Source organism: Uloborus diversus, chromosome 7 (genome assembly GCF_026930045.1).
Source record: "Uloborus diversus isolate 005 chromosome 7, Udiv.v.3.1, whole genome shotgun sequence".
Taxonomy (NCBI): domain Eukaryota; kingdom Metazoa; phylum Arthropoda; class Arachnida; order Araneae; family Uloboridae; genus Uloborus; species Uloborus diversus.
In genome coordinates, this window is record NC_072737.1 from 11,937,380 (window position 1) to 11,951,981 (window position 14,602).

Consider the following 14,602-nt stretch of genomic DNA (forward strand, 5'->3'; position numbering starts at 1 on the left):
CAGGTGACGCAAAATCTGCTCGTATGCAGTTCGCAGATTAACCATGGGACAGGATGTCCAATTTTATTCTCTATAGCCTCAATTGCACCGTTCTTTTTTCTGGTATTCGTGGCCGTGCCATCACAGCCGAAAGCTAAAAGATCCTTAAGGCTCAAACAAATTTTCAGTTCGAAAATCACATTGCTGTCGCAACATGTTTTCCCGTTCCAGAAGTTGGCGTCACATGACCCAAATAAAGAGAATTGGATTTTTCAACCATGGATTCTTCGCTTATTTTTCTTCTATGGTATCTGTTTCCAACCATTTCTTTTTGTCATAGTTTTGTCTTTTCGGCTATCGAAAAATGTACTTTTCAAACCCTTTCACTTCTAGTTTGCAGGTTTTGAACAGAAGCACGTACTTCGTCTGTGACACCTGTGACACTTCTGTCGCTGTCTTCGAATTTAATTCCTATCAACGACTTTAGAGTGATAATTACTTGACACAGAACCAAAATCCTGTAATGTTTCTGAAGCAATTACTGCAGCACATTGCACATCTGTCAGAAATGCCGTACTGGTAGCACACTCTTGATAGCGTTGGCAGAGAAAGCCTCATTTGTTCCACTTTAGAAGTGACATCAACACTAAAAAATGTTGATGGCTCTGTTGGCGAGAGTATAGCCGTTGCAAATTTTTCTTCTTCTGGAATTGAAACAAAACTCTGCTGTTCTTCATCAGTGTTATTACAACATCTCGTTACGTAAGTGAAAATCTGAAAAAAATATTGATCCTGTCATTCAACGAAATGCTTATTTTTGCCTCCCAGAAAATATTTTCTTAACAGTGATCACTGATGAACGAAGTACATCAGAGAATTGGCTTTGCGCAGATTTTGAAGGACAGACCAGTGACTTCTGTTCATGAAGAAAAAAAGAGAATTCTATAATTCAAGGATTAACTTTAATGCATTAGACTATTCTGATGTTATCAACCGGCAAGAGTGTGCAATAACTGCCACCCCTCTCCTATTTTAGCTCGCATATCTAATGAAAGTCTTCAACAATAGATTGGAAACACCAACGCCTGCCTTCGTTTAGTTCCTCTGTCACACCCAGGTTTAAATAAAAAAGGTTGCAACTTCCCGAGGGTCCCTAATCTGAGCAAGTCACTACTGTGATAGGAACAGGGGACCCTCGGGTGTGATGTGACGTGATGCACACTCAGGTGGTGGAACGCTTTGCAAATATGGTGACAGAAGCTTCTTTGTTTGAGATTAGTCAATCGGCAAGAGATGGCTTCGTAAGAGCAGAAATTAAATCTCAAAGTATCATCATCGTTTGAATCAAAAAATGATTTCAAAGAGGTTTCATGAATGAATGTGACGAACTGACTATTTTCTGTGACTTTAACTAACTGATACTTTTCAAGTCCTTCATTTTGTGAAATATTGATGCTTATATGTCAGAGCGACTGTGTATGAGTAAATATACATTCTTTGTAACCAATGCACTTCTCTCTATGTTTTTTTTAGTTAATACAACTAAATAATTTTGATAGTTTACTTCTAATGTAAAATGAATAATAAATTTATACTTAATACATGTGACTCGGCAGATGGAAAAGTTAGAATGGAAGTCGAAATGCAGCCACCTGCTTTTAGTTTATGCTGGGCTGTTAATGTAATAAAGTTTAACCTCACTTCTGTTTAAAACTGCATTCTGTACAAGGGTTGTAAAAAAGAAAACTGGAATTTAAAAGAAGAAATATTGCAATGTGCAAAAAAGCTTTAAAAAAGTCAATTTTCGGTTAATTTCGCGAACTTTAACGGCTTATGTGCGAACTTAATGGTGCAAGGACTGTAAATAACTGTAAAGATACATGAAAAGAGTGTTCAAAGGAAGCATTTTAACCTTATCATAACAAAAATTTTAAACACTAGTATTTTAATAAAAATTTTGGAAAATTGACTTTTTTTTCTATTTTTGGAGAAATTCAAGCCTCGGTAGGACCCTCAAAGAGTTGTTCAAACTTGATAATATTTTACATGTGTGTTGTACTTACACATGCACAGCTTTTGGCAGGTATTCCAAATTAAGATTCAAAATTTCGTTTTTTTCGATCCACCCTACTGTACACCTCTGAGTTGTCTTCGGAAAGTTAATAAGCTTAAGTAAAATGTGTACTTAATAATTATATTTTTTTCTCTTAAAAATTGTCCTCATTTTATAAGGGTGCAAGCAGAGGTACTTTTAAGTCTCTGCAAGAGAATGTATTAAAAATAGGAATCGCGCCTAAAGTCAAAAGAGCAGTCACGCGTATTTCCACGTTTTGTGTTTTAAATAAAAATCTAGCATGGTGGAAAATTGAAGTCAAGTGCAATTAAAAAGTGTTTTTTTTTTTGAGCAATCACGATTGCTTATTGCTCTCACTTAACTGTTTTGATGTGCTATCATTTTATTTTCCCGCCAGCACCCTCTGCACCATCACCGTCGACCGGTTCCTCACGATGCGAAAGCCATCTCCAGGTTGCGTCAATATCCTACACTTACACGCATACATACACGCACGTACAAACAAACACATACACACACATACATACACCTACATACATACACAAACACATACACCTACACACAACTACTCACACAGTCATGCCTGCACATAGACACAAACACATATGCCTACACACACACACATACACATTCCCCACCACACACAAACACTCATACACACAACTACCCACACACTCATACCTGCACGCAGACACAAACACACGTGCCTACACCACATACACATACCCCCTACACACAAACCCCCCCCCCCACACACACATACCTACATACACACAAACTCGTGATTGCGAAAAGCATAATTTGAATTCAAGAGGTCAAAATTCAAAATTTTTTTTTAAATCAAAACAACACACTTTTCCTGCCATCATCAATTTCATCCTTAGAAAGTTAATGTTTTTAATGGAATTGGGTTTTCACTGTTTTCATACCTTTCGCTCCTTTAACTTACACTTCAAAAATACCAAGGGGTATTTCCAAGCCCCTTGACCACCGAAAAGAAACTCCTAACAATATCTCTGGGTACAGGAGGGATGATATACGCGATTACGTGGTACAGTCGACCCCGCTTATTGGAATATCGGTTTAAAGGAATATCTCGCTTAATGTAATAAATTTTCAATGCACCAAGTCATTGAAATTACTCATAATCATCCCGGATAATGGAATATCCTGCTTATTAGAATAACATTTTGCGGCAAATTGGCTATTCCATTAGGAGGGCTCGACTGTATTATGTAATTCGTAGTACGCAGAGAATTTAAAATGACAATTTATTCCAGCAACAGATTGTAAGGATTCAATTGTAAAGATGTTTATAAATTTAAACTTGGTTACTGACTCAAGTAATACAGATATAAATTTCAAAGGGAAGGATGGAATGATTGTTACCTCTAAAGCCCTGAACCGTAGAATAAGTAGCGACTCTTCCGCCATCTTGGGGCTGAACGATGCTTTCTTCCTATGTCTGCTATGTTGAAGTAGCATGTTTTGCTTCTTGTTTGTGGTTTCTTATTGACTGTACGTTAATCCACAATCAAGAAGAAAAACTAGTATGTTGTGGCCATCACGAAACTTTCTTCTATATCTTTCTTATAATTCTGATCCCTCCCCATGCTTAACGAGGAAGCAATATTCCCAACAAATACAAAATTACACATGCCAAAACTTGACGACCATCACAATTCCTGATTTATCTCAAAAGCAAAGTAAAAAGAATGAAAATTGAAAACTATTTTAAAATCCTTGCTTAAAACAATTACAAACATTTATTTGTTAACAAACACTTGATGGCAACAGTTAAAAATTTTAAATCATTGAGATATTATTTCCGATCATTTCCGTGCAATTAAAATCACGAGGTAAACGCAGACGACAGTCTATTACAATTTATCTTTTTTATTGTTGCAATTATAAAGCTATTTTTATTCATACAAATAAAAAAAAATCAGCCCCCCCCCATCGAGCGATTGGCGCCAAAATTGAACCAACGCCTGTTTACATATGGATTCATATTTATTCCAAATTTCATCCAGAACGTAGCATTATTCCTTGAGATATGGCACTAACAATGGAAAAAAAAAGAACGTTCGATTGCGCCATCCCTTTTTCAGCTTTTGACGCCGAAATAGAATAATTTCTAATACCCTCTAAGGGCTACTTGTCGATAAATTTTTGTTTGATTACGTTCATTATTTCATGAGATATACAGCAGTCACAATTGAAGACAAAAAACGTTCTATAGCTCAACCCCCGTTTGAGCTATTGACACCAAAATTGAATCAAGACCTGTACCTGTTAAGGGCAACATATGGATCAAATTTTGTTTGGTTCCGCTATTTACTTCCTGGGGAATAGTAGTCACGCAAAACTCAAAAAACGTTCTATTGCTCCACCCCCCTTGGAGGAATTCTAGCCAAAAACCAATGGGCACAAGTTCATATAGAGGCACATACGTGTACCAAATTTCGTTCGATTTCATGCGGTAGTTTTTGCTGTAGAGCAGCCACAAAAAACTGGTCACACACACACGGACACACACACATAGACAGACATTTTCCAAAAATGGTCAAAATGGACTCAGCACACCTCAAAACGTTCAAATCCATCGAAATTCGAAAATTTGCACGTATCCAATACTTTCTTCTATATATTAGATATAGAAGAAGAAAATAACAAGCTACTTCCTTATAGCAGACATAGGTAGAAAGCGGCAGTTAGCCCCATGATGACGGACGTGTCATTGCTTCAGTTACGATCAAGAGATTTAGTTACCTCTCGCCCTGACGCAGTAGGGTAGATCCGGTTCCCAATCTCTGCCCGGATAGCAGTAGAACCTGCCCTGACGTCTTCCATCGCAGATGACATCGCATCTTGTACCATCCATTTCTATAGAGCAATTGTAAGATCCACCACCTTGTCCAGTAAGCACAATTTCACACTGGCCACTAGCTAATAGAGATAAGTGCAGAAATATCAATCATACCAAGAGGAGGAAGATTCCAAATTAAAGAAAATTTCTTCGAAGTTCAAGTACTCGGAAAAAAACCCTTATATCCGGAGTATTTTGATAATTGAGATTCTTGCACCGTCGCCAAATTTTCGTCAATGATAGCTTCATTCGGGCAGTCCGAGCAAGGTCGAAAAATTTCAACGACAACCAAAACAGTTGCAAATAGAATCCGTTTTCAAAATCTTCTTATGATATTTCATTTCTCATTTCAAGCAAAATGTATTACATTTAGCTGAGTTTTGAATTAAGCAAATGGTGACTTTAAGCAAACTTTGTAGCTAATTAAAGTACGCAAAAATGAAATAGATTAGAGTCTCAACCTGACATTTTATTTTACGATTATCTTCAAAAGCTAAAGCCTTGGTTTCCTAGGAGCAAACACGCCGATCGTCGGTGTCGCTCAACGCCGAGGCGAAAACTTGATTCTTCTGCGCATGCGTGCCCGAGCTAAATCGACGTCGTGAAAGGCCACGCCGGAATCCACTTGACTTGGATTTCAGCGTCACGGCGAGGAGCGACGTCGAGTCGAAGATTGGCAATTCGCTTCTAGGAAACCAGGGCTTAACCCTAAAATATTCGCAAAACATTGATTTTTAAATACCGAAGTTCGGAACACTGGTATGAACACATTTAAAAACTTTGCCTAAGTCTTCTGTATGAACAGGTGCGAAAGTTTAGATTAAAAAAAAATTCATTTTGAACGAAATATTACTTACATACGCAATCCGGGAAAGTCTGCGACGGCGACCACGTTCCTTGACGACACGTCTTCACTATTTCATTCTCGTCTTCCCCACCTCTAAAAGCATATCCAGTGAGACACTTGCCACGGCACGTCCTGTAGAAACAGGTTGGCACATCTTAATAGTATACATACCCGAATGGTAGGTACGTCTTCAGGGGAGTCGGTACCCTGTATACGTGAAATGGGTATAACTTGATATACCCCCCCCCCCCCAAAAATTACGCGCCAAATCTGGTACTCCCTATGGACTTTTTAGCGTTGCTGTTTCTTATTTTGGTGTTGCCAATTTAGGTTTTTTCAGCTTTTAGGTTTTTGCTGTTGCCAAATTTAGTATTTTCTTGTATTTTGTACAATTTTTTGAGTGTTTTTTTTTTTTTTTGAAAGTTTTGTGGCAACAATTTTTGGATTTCATATATGTTTTAGCGCCATTTCATTCATTTGCCATTTCTTTGTGATCAAGCAGATTCTGACTTGCTGTATTTTACCGCAAATCTGGTTGTATTTTCCAATTATAATTTTTTTCTATTAATTATTTTTATCTTTTAGCTTTCAATATGCCTACTGTATATTAGTGTTGTTGAAAACCGGGTGTTTTGCGCCAATGCCAAAAACAGGTATTTTGCTTGGCGACGAAAAAAGTCGCCAAATTTCCGATTTGGGGGGGGGGGGGAGGGTATATCAAAGTAGTTCCGTGAAATGTTTAGTCGCTACTTTTATGTAGAGTCTGATTGCGAAGAGTTGACCCTTGGCTCGATCTTGTTTCAGTAGCGTCTATTTTCGTGAAGGGGCGATATGGAGAGAAAAATTGAAGAATGGAATTTGCAATGGGGTCATTTCCAAAATTTTAAAAGTATTTTTTTCTGAAAGGGCATGCTTAAAAACATAGGATCTGACCATTTTTAAAATGATTTATTTAAGTTTAATATTTAAAAAAAAAAACTTAAATCGTTGCGCTTTTATTGTTTACACTTCTGTCGTGTGACATCGCAAATGATGAAATGACATTCAATGTTGCCATTCACAGAACAAAATATTTAATTCGCATCTTTACTCACGTGTATTGGCAACGAAAGGGTTGATAGCAAGCGTAGAGCTCAATTTTAATTCGCTGCTTGATTATCATAACGTGGAAATGTAGTAGAAAGATGCGCCAAATTGCATCATTTGTGACGTCATAAAGACCACGCCTTGTTTGAAAAATCGGACATTTAAAAAAATTAATTTAAAAAAACTGTTGGGAAAATGAAAGTATTTTCTAGGTCCATGTAATTTTTTTTGCTCATTATATCCATTTCAATGACTAAAAGTAGTACTTTTGACTGAAGGAAACCACCCTATTGCTTCATTGGTTCTGGCGTATGAATTCGTCACCTTGGAATTTAAGAAGTTAGCCAAAGAGGTAAAACATTTAAATTTTTGTGCGGTCAAGGTAGATGGACAGGTCACTTCCTACTTCCTACATAAGTGGGTGGGCCTTGATTTTAATTCTTTCAGCAGCCATTGGCCACAGACAAGAGCGCCGCCTCCTATGATTGATTTCAATTGTAAATTGGCGAGAGTAGGGCTGCAACAAAGAATGCAAAGATTGTTATTTTTACTTTTTCGCCAACTCAATGCACGTACTGATGCAATTTAAACAATTTTGGTAAAAATAATCACATAACGAAAGTAAACTAGGATTCCTTTGTTTTTTCATTTCACCAAAATATTGCTAAACTTGAAAGTATGGCACGCGCCCTTTCTTCCTTTTCTACCTATTTTTAGGAATCGATTCGTTTTTTCAAATGATTGCAAGGGTCATTTGTTCGCGGTCGGACTAAACTTTTTTTTTCAAAATCTTTAATGATACAAACTTACAATATGTAGTGTTGTCAAGAGATATCTAAGGATCTACTAAAGTAAAGTTTTAAGACACTTGTGTCAATTTCATAATTTATTGAATGTTAAATAACTGATACCTTATTAATGAAAAAAATATGACTGTAAAAACAGCTGTTTAGGAAAAAAGTTCTAAAGCAAAAATTTTACATTAATATAATTATGAAAAACATGAAATACACCGCCAGCTCAGTCATTTCCAGCCGAGGACTGCAGTTTCGAGCTTATTAGCACTCATCAGCCCGCTATAGGAAAGTGACTGAGCTGGAGGTGGAAAACCTCTTAAGGAAGCCAAGAGTGCCAAACAAACTGGTAGCTAATATAGAATTAGCGCAGACCAGACGAGTGACCGAAGCAATGGTTCGGTTCAACTCGAGGATTGAAGGCAAGGCATGGTATATTCAGTTGAGCTCAAATCACTTTCCTGTGCTGGGCTGATGAGTGCTATTAAGCACGAAACTGCAGTCCTCGGCTGGAAATGACTGAGTTGGCGGTGTATTTCATGTATTTCTGCTTTAGCCCTGGCTATTGGGCGGTAATTTACTGAATATAATTATGAACACATAAATAAAATATGGTGAAATATTTGTTGTGGTATGAAAAGTAGTTTTCTAGAAAATGGAACTTTACTCTTGTCACGCGTTGAAGTACTTACCTTAAGTATCCTGTGTCAGTGCAGCTGAGAGCAACGAGTTCGGTATTCTGTAGATTTGGACAGGTTGCCGAACCTGAAACAGACTGAAAGGATAAATTGTCCCATTTACTTCTATAGTAAAAGAGTAACAGTGGTTGTTCCCACTGTCAACTTTTAAATATTGAGGCATAAATGACACTAGCAGAAAGTGGAGTGAATCGTCGCTAAAAAGACGAATGGGCGTATCTCACTTTTAAGCATTTTGCAGAAAACCGATTTAAAGATTTCCTGTTTACAGTATCGCTTTGGAACTACCACCAGTGTGAGGGACTGTAACTTTTTTAATATTTATTGTAGAGATACGCCCATTGAGTCATATTGTAAAATCGACTTTGAACATTTCTGTGGTGGTCATAACTCATTTTTCGATTTTTTTTAAATACACCCATTCGTCTTTTTAGCGATGAAATACGCGCCATCTTACGATCAAGCGTTCATAGATGCTTCCAAATAATGCTGATACTTTTTGTGCAGCGTTTAACACTTCATGGAATAAATTGAACAGACTCGATAGCAGAACCCACTTGTCGATTTCTCTACATACAAATATAACAAAACCACAGCTAACTCAATTTTTAAAAAAATGTGACTTACTTTTGCCCTTTCTGAAATTATCGATTCAAGTATTTTAAAGATAGTCGGGAGAGGACGAGTATGAATCTTGAGCAGACCGTCCATCAACAAGCAAAACGGACACAAATGTGCAACGTGCGCGTGTTGTGCTAAATACAGAGTGCCGGTATGTGTGAGAATGATTGCAGATGAAATTGGTCTTGATAAAATGACAGTTCACAGCATCATCACTCAACAGTCACACCTGCTTCATCTTTGAAGACTTCCTGGTCAAGAATGGTATGTGTTTGCTTCCCCAGCCCGCATACAGCCCCGATTTAGCCCCAGCAGACTTTTTACTTCCAAAGATGAAAACATCACTAAAAGAACATCACCATGGCACTCTGGATGACGTGAAAGCGCTCAGTACAAAACTTAAAATGTATATTCTGGAAGCAGACGACAAAATTGTCTTCGAAGCTTCGTAGACTCGCTTGGATAAGTGTTTGAGAGCCTAAGGGTTTTTCCTTTTTTTTGAGCAATCACGATTTCTTATTGCTTTCATTTGACTGTTTTTGGCGTGCTATCATTTTATTTTCCCACCGCCACCCTCCGCACCATCACCGTCGACCGGGTCCTCACGATGCTGCTCCTATAGCGAAAGCCGTCTCCAGGTTGCATCCATGTCCTACGCACACGCGCATACATACACAACTACACACACATACACACAAACACACACATACACACAAACACACACATACACACATACACCTACACACATACACAAACACATACACACACAAACACACACGCATACATACAGACACCTACACATACACACACAAAAACATACACACATACGCAAAACTACCTACACATTCATACGTGCACACAGACAAACACATATGCCTACTCACACATACACATACCCACCACACACACATATACACCAACACACACATACACAAACACACACGCATACATACAGACTCCTACACACACAAAAACATACACACACATACGCAAAACTACCTACACATTCATGCGTGCACACAGACACAAACACATATGCCCACACCCCCCCCCCATACACATACCCACCTACACACATTCATATACACAACTACCCACACACTTATGCCAGCACACAGACACAAACACACATGCCTACACACATACCCCCTACACACAAACGCACATACCCCCACACACACGCCTACATACACATTCGTGATTGCGAAAAACATAATTTGAATTCAAGATGTCAAAATTCAAATTAATTTTTCTTTTTTTAAAAAAGAATTTTATGCGCAATACGTAAGCATTAATATCTGCAATAAATTCTTAGGATACAGCTCAGTCTCATTATATTTTATACAGACCCTGTATATTTGTTTGTAACAGTATAAGGAACTGTAATGAGTAGTGATACATATCTGTGTACTGTTTTTCTTCTTGCCATGCAGAGTGCACTGAAATCTCCGAAGAAGAAATGTGAATTTTGCTAAAAAGTTTGATGAGTTGATGATGTTAAAATAAAGTTAATATATTTAATAAGAGTTGTGAAATGTAATAATAACCTGAAGCAGTAGCAAAGGTTCTTTTACCAAGAATAGCACTTCTTGTGCATTCGCATGATCGTTATATAAACATACTCGACTGAGCTTTTGTAGATTCATGATGATAACGAAATCACAGCTTATGTGATTGGTGTATTTATTTTACTTGACTGAAACTTGACTGAACAAGATATGGTTTAATAGGTTGAAAATTAGTTTAACCACGGATTGTATAGAATTGGAAAACGTCCAGTTAAGACCAGTCTATCTGAATGAAGGGAAACAGGAAAAATTTGATGCACGTGTTCCGCTCATTTGAAAGAAACTCTGCTTCATTTAGAGGCTAACATTCATCTGCAAAAGCTGGCATCCCTAAAAACTAATAGATGCGTCCATTTCCGCCTGTAAGCCGGATGTTTGCCTTTCCATACAACCCGTGACCTCAAATACCGTTAGTTGAGCGCAAGTCCTCCACTTTCTTCTATACATTGTAACAGTATGAACTAATTCCCTTCAATCGAATGGTTTTTAGTGAATAATGGGGTCGTTTCCAAAATTTTAAAAGTATTTTTTTCGGAAAGAGCATGCTTAAAAACATAGAATCTGACCATATTTTAAATAATTTCTTTAAGTTTAATATTTTTAAAAAATTACTTAAATCGGTGCTCTTTTATCGTTTGACGCTTCTGCCGATGACATCACAAATGATGAAATGCCATTCAATGTTGCCATTCACGGTCCAAAATATTCAATTCGTATCTTTACTCACGTGTATTGGCAACGATAGGGTTGGTAACAAGCGTAAAATGCAATTGTAATTCGCAGCTTGATTATCATAACGCGGAAACTTAGAAGAAAGATGCGACAAAGTGCATCATTTGTGACGTCATAAAGACCACGCCTTGTTTGAAAAATAGGACATTTAAAAAATTTAATTAAAAAAAAAACTGTTGGGAAAATGAAAGTATTTTCTGGGCCCATGTTTTTTTTTTTTTTTTTTGCTTATTCTATCCATTTCAATGACTAAAAGTAGTACTTTTGACTGAAGGAAACCACCCCATTGAGGCAGTGAGAAGCAAAGGGATGCAAGTAGACATTTTGAAGTTTCGAGTAAAACTCGTTTAAAGATCAGATGCTAGGAAGGCTGTCATTGAATTTTGTTTTTAAATCAAGCTGTACAGCAGCAACTACCAGGGCTACTAGTACTGTCTCTCGCCCCAAGATAAAGGAGAGGTTCACCTACCATTTGTACTGGTTATCTCCAAATTTTTCATTTTGCCCACTTGCACCCCTTTGCTTCCCACTGCCTCAATTGATGATGTGATTTAGTGTTGATTTTACTGACTAATGCATTTCTGCCCTAGAATTGTTCTAGTAAAACTATTGATCCCTTTTTAGACTTTTTTTTCATTATCGTTCACAAAGAGCTTTAAAGGAAGTCTCCGCTCAAACAGTGTCCTCCCATCATTGGTACATGGCCAACAAGCCTGGAATCTTAATTGATTCCGTATTAGTTGGCGCAATTCTTCATGCTTAGCAAGATTGCGCACTGAACACGCCATAAAAATAAAGTTTGTAGCGGGAGGAAATTTTTTTCCCCCTTGTACCTCATGCAATTTACAACATCCAGCTACGTACAGACACATTCTTAGTTGTATAGGGTTGGCAAAGAAGGAACTTTTCTCAAAATGTTTTTAATGTTTTTGATATTATACAATTTTAGATTTTTTCTTCTTTTTTTGGGAGTTTTAATATTGTCTTTGGAGTTTAGATTTTCTGTGTTTTTTGATTCTTGTATCTATACTTTAGCTTCTCCAAGGATCCATGTCCATGTTTTGTGTCTTGAACACATGGTATAACAAAAAAAAAAAAAAAAAAAAAAAGAGTGAGTAAAATGCGTTTAAAAATAAGGTTCCGTGTAGGCTTTCATTGAAAAGTAATGGGGTCGCTTCCAAAAATTTAAAAGTATTTTTTCCGGAAAGAGCATGCTTAAAAAACATAGGATCTGACCATTTTTTAAATGATTTATTTAAGTTTAATATTTTAAAAAAATTACTTAAATCGGTGCGCTTTCGTTGTTTACGCTTCTGTCGTGTGACATCACAAATGATGAAATGCCATTCAATGTTGCCATTCACAGAACAAAATATTTAACTCGCATCTTTACTCACGTGCATTGGCAACGATAGGGTTGATAGCAAGCGTAGAGAGCAATTTTAATTCGCTGCTTGATTATCATAACGTGGAAACGTAGTAGAAAGATGCGGCAAAGTGCATAATTTGTGATGTCATAAAGACCACGCCTTGTTCGAAAAATCGGACATTTAAAAAAATTAAATTAAAAAAACTGTTGGGAAAATGAAAGTATTTTCTGGGTCTCTCTCTATTTTTTTTTTTTTTTTTTTTTTTGTACCTTCTATCCCTTTCAATGACTACTGCTTCAAGACAGAGGAGAGGTTTCCCTACCATCTGAACTAGTTATCTGCAAATTTTTAATTTTGGCACTTACATCCCTTCGTTTCTCACTGCCTCATTTGTCACTTCTTGGTGAACGAAATGATACGTTTCAACTGCAATTCGTTAGAATTCGAGAAAAGCTCGATTTTCCAATACCAACCACGGAAGCAATTTTTTTTTAAAAACTTTTGATGCATGACTGTTAAGTACGATTATTTCTGCTAAATTTCAGGGTTACATTCATTGTATCCCTCTTAAATGAAGGAATGCAAAACTTAATTTCTTCTTCTCACAAAAAAAAAAAAAAAATTGAATTTTGTCATCTTGAATTCAAATTATTTTTTCGCAATCACGAGTGTGTGTGTATATGTAAGCGTGGGTGTTTGTGTGTGGGGGTATGTGTGTGTGTGTGGGCAAGTGTTTTTGTGTCTGTGTGCAGGCATGAGTGTGTGGGAAGTTGTGTGTATGTGTGTAGGTGTGTGTGTGGGGGGGTATGTGTATGTGTGTAGGCATATGTATTCGGCATGTCCGTGTGCAGGCATGAGTGTGTGGGTAGTTGCGTGTATGTGAGTGTGTAAGTGTGTGTGTGTTTGTGTGTATGTGTATGTGTGTAGATGCATGTATGTGTATGTGTGTAGATGCATGTATGTGTATGTGTGTAGATGCATGTATGTGTGTGTAGGTGTATATATGTATAGGTGCGTGTATGTATGCGTGTAAGTGTAGGATATTGACGAAACCCGGAGACTGTTTTCGCCAGAGGTGCAGCATCGTGAGGAGCCGGTCGACGGTGATGCTGCAGAGGGTGCTGGTGGGAAAATAAAATCATAGGAACGCCAAAAACAGTCAAATGAAAGCAATAAGCAATCGTGATTGCTCAAAAAGAAAAAAAAAAAAAAACGGAAACTTGTTCAATGTTCATAATTTCTCTTCTAAACAATAGAAACAACTTCTAAATATTCTTAACAATAGAATCTTTGAACAATAGAAGCATGCGTGAAACTTAGAGAAACATTGGCATTTTGAGAGTTAACAGACTCCAACGCTTTACACGTTGGTATTAGTAATATAAAATAATTGTTTAAGGTTTCCTTCAAAATATATTGCTTCTAAAAACAGTTGTATAATCTGGGTTTAAAGCTATTGCTCAAGTAAAATGGAGCAAAAGCTGAAAATCCAATTGGTAAAGAAGCTTTTCTTTTTATCCTTTTTTTTTCTGCAATAAAACTTACTCAAATTAGTGGTTAATGTCCGAAAAGACGAATATTATAAGCAATGCTTGTTGGATAATTTTTCTTCTAAATTCATCGTCTGCCGTGTTTTAAATTTAATTTTGCTATTATTATCGTCTGCAATGTATATAATTCTTTGCGTTATTTTATTTATTTATCATCTGCGCAATTTACTTTTTGTTTATTTTTGTAATGGCAACAGCAAAAGAAATGATGTAGAACATTTGACATATTATGATGGAATGTACATGTTGTTTTTCTCGCTTTATTTTGGTGGATAACACAATTCGTCAATTTTACGTAATTATATAATTAAAAGTATTTTTTTTTAAGTGAAGAATTCTGATTTATTTATTTGAGTGCAGAAATACATATATTTATGAAATTTCCTAAGACGAGAAAGGTAAGAAACACTTGTT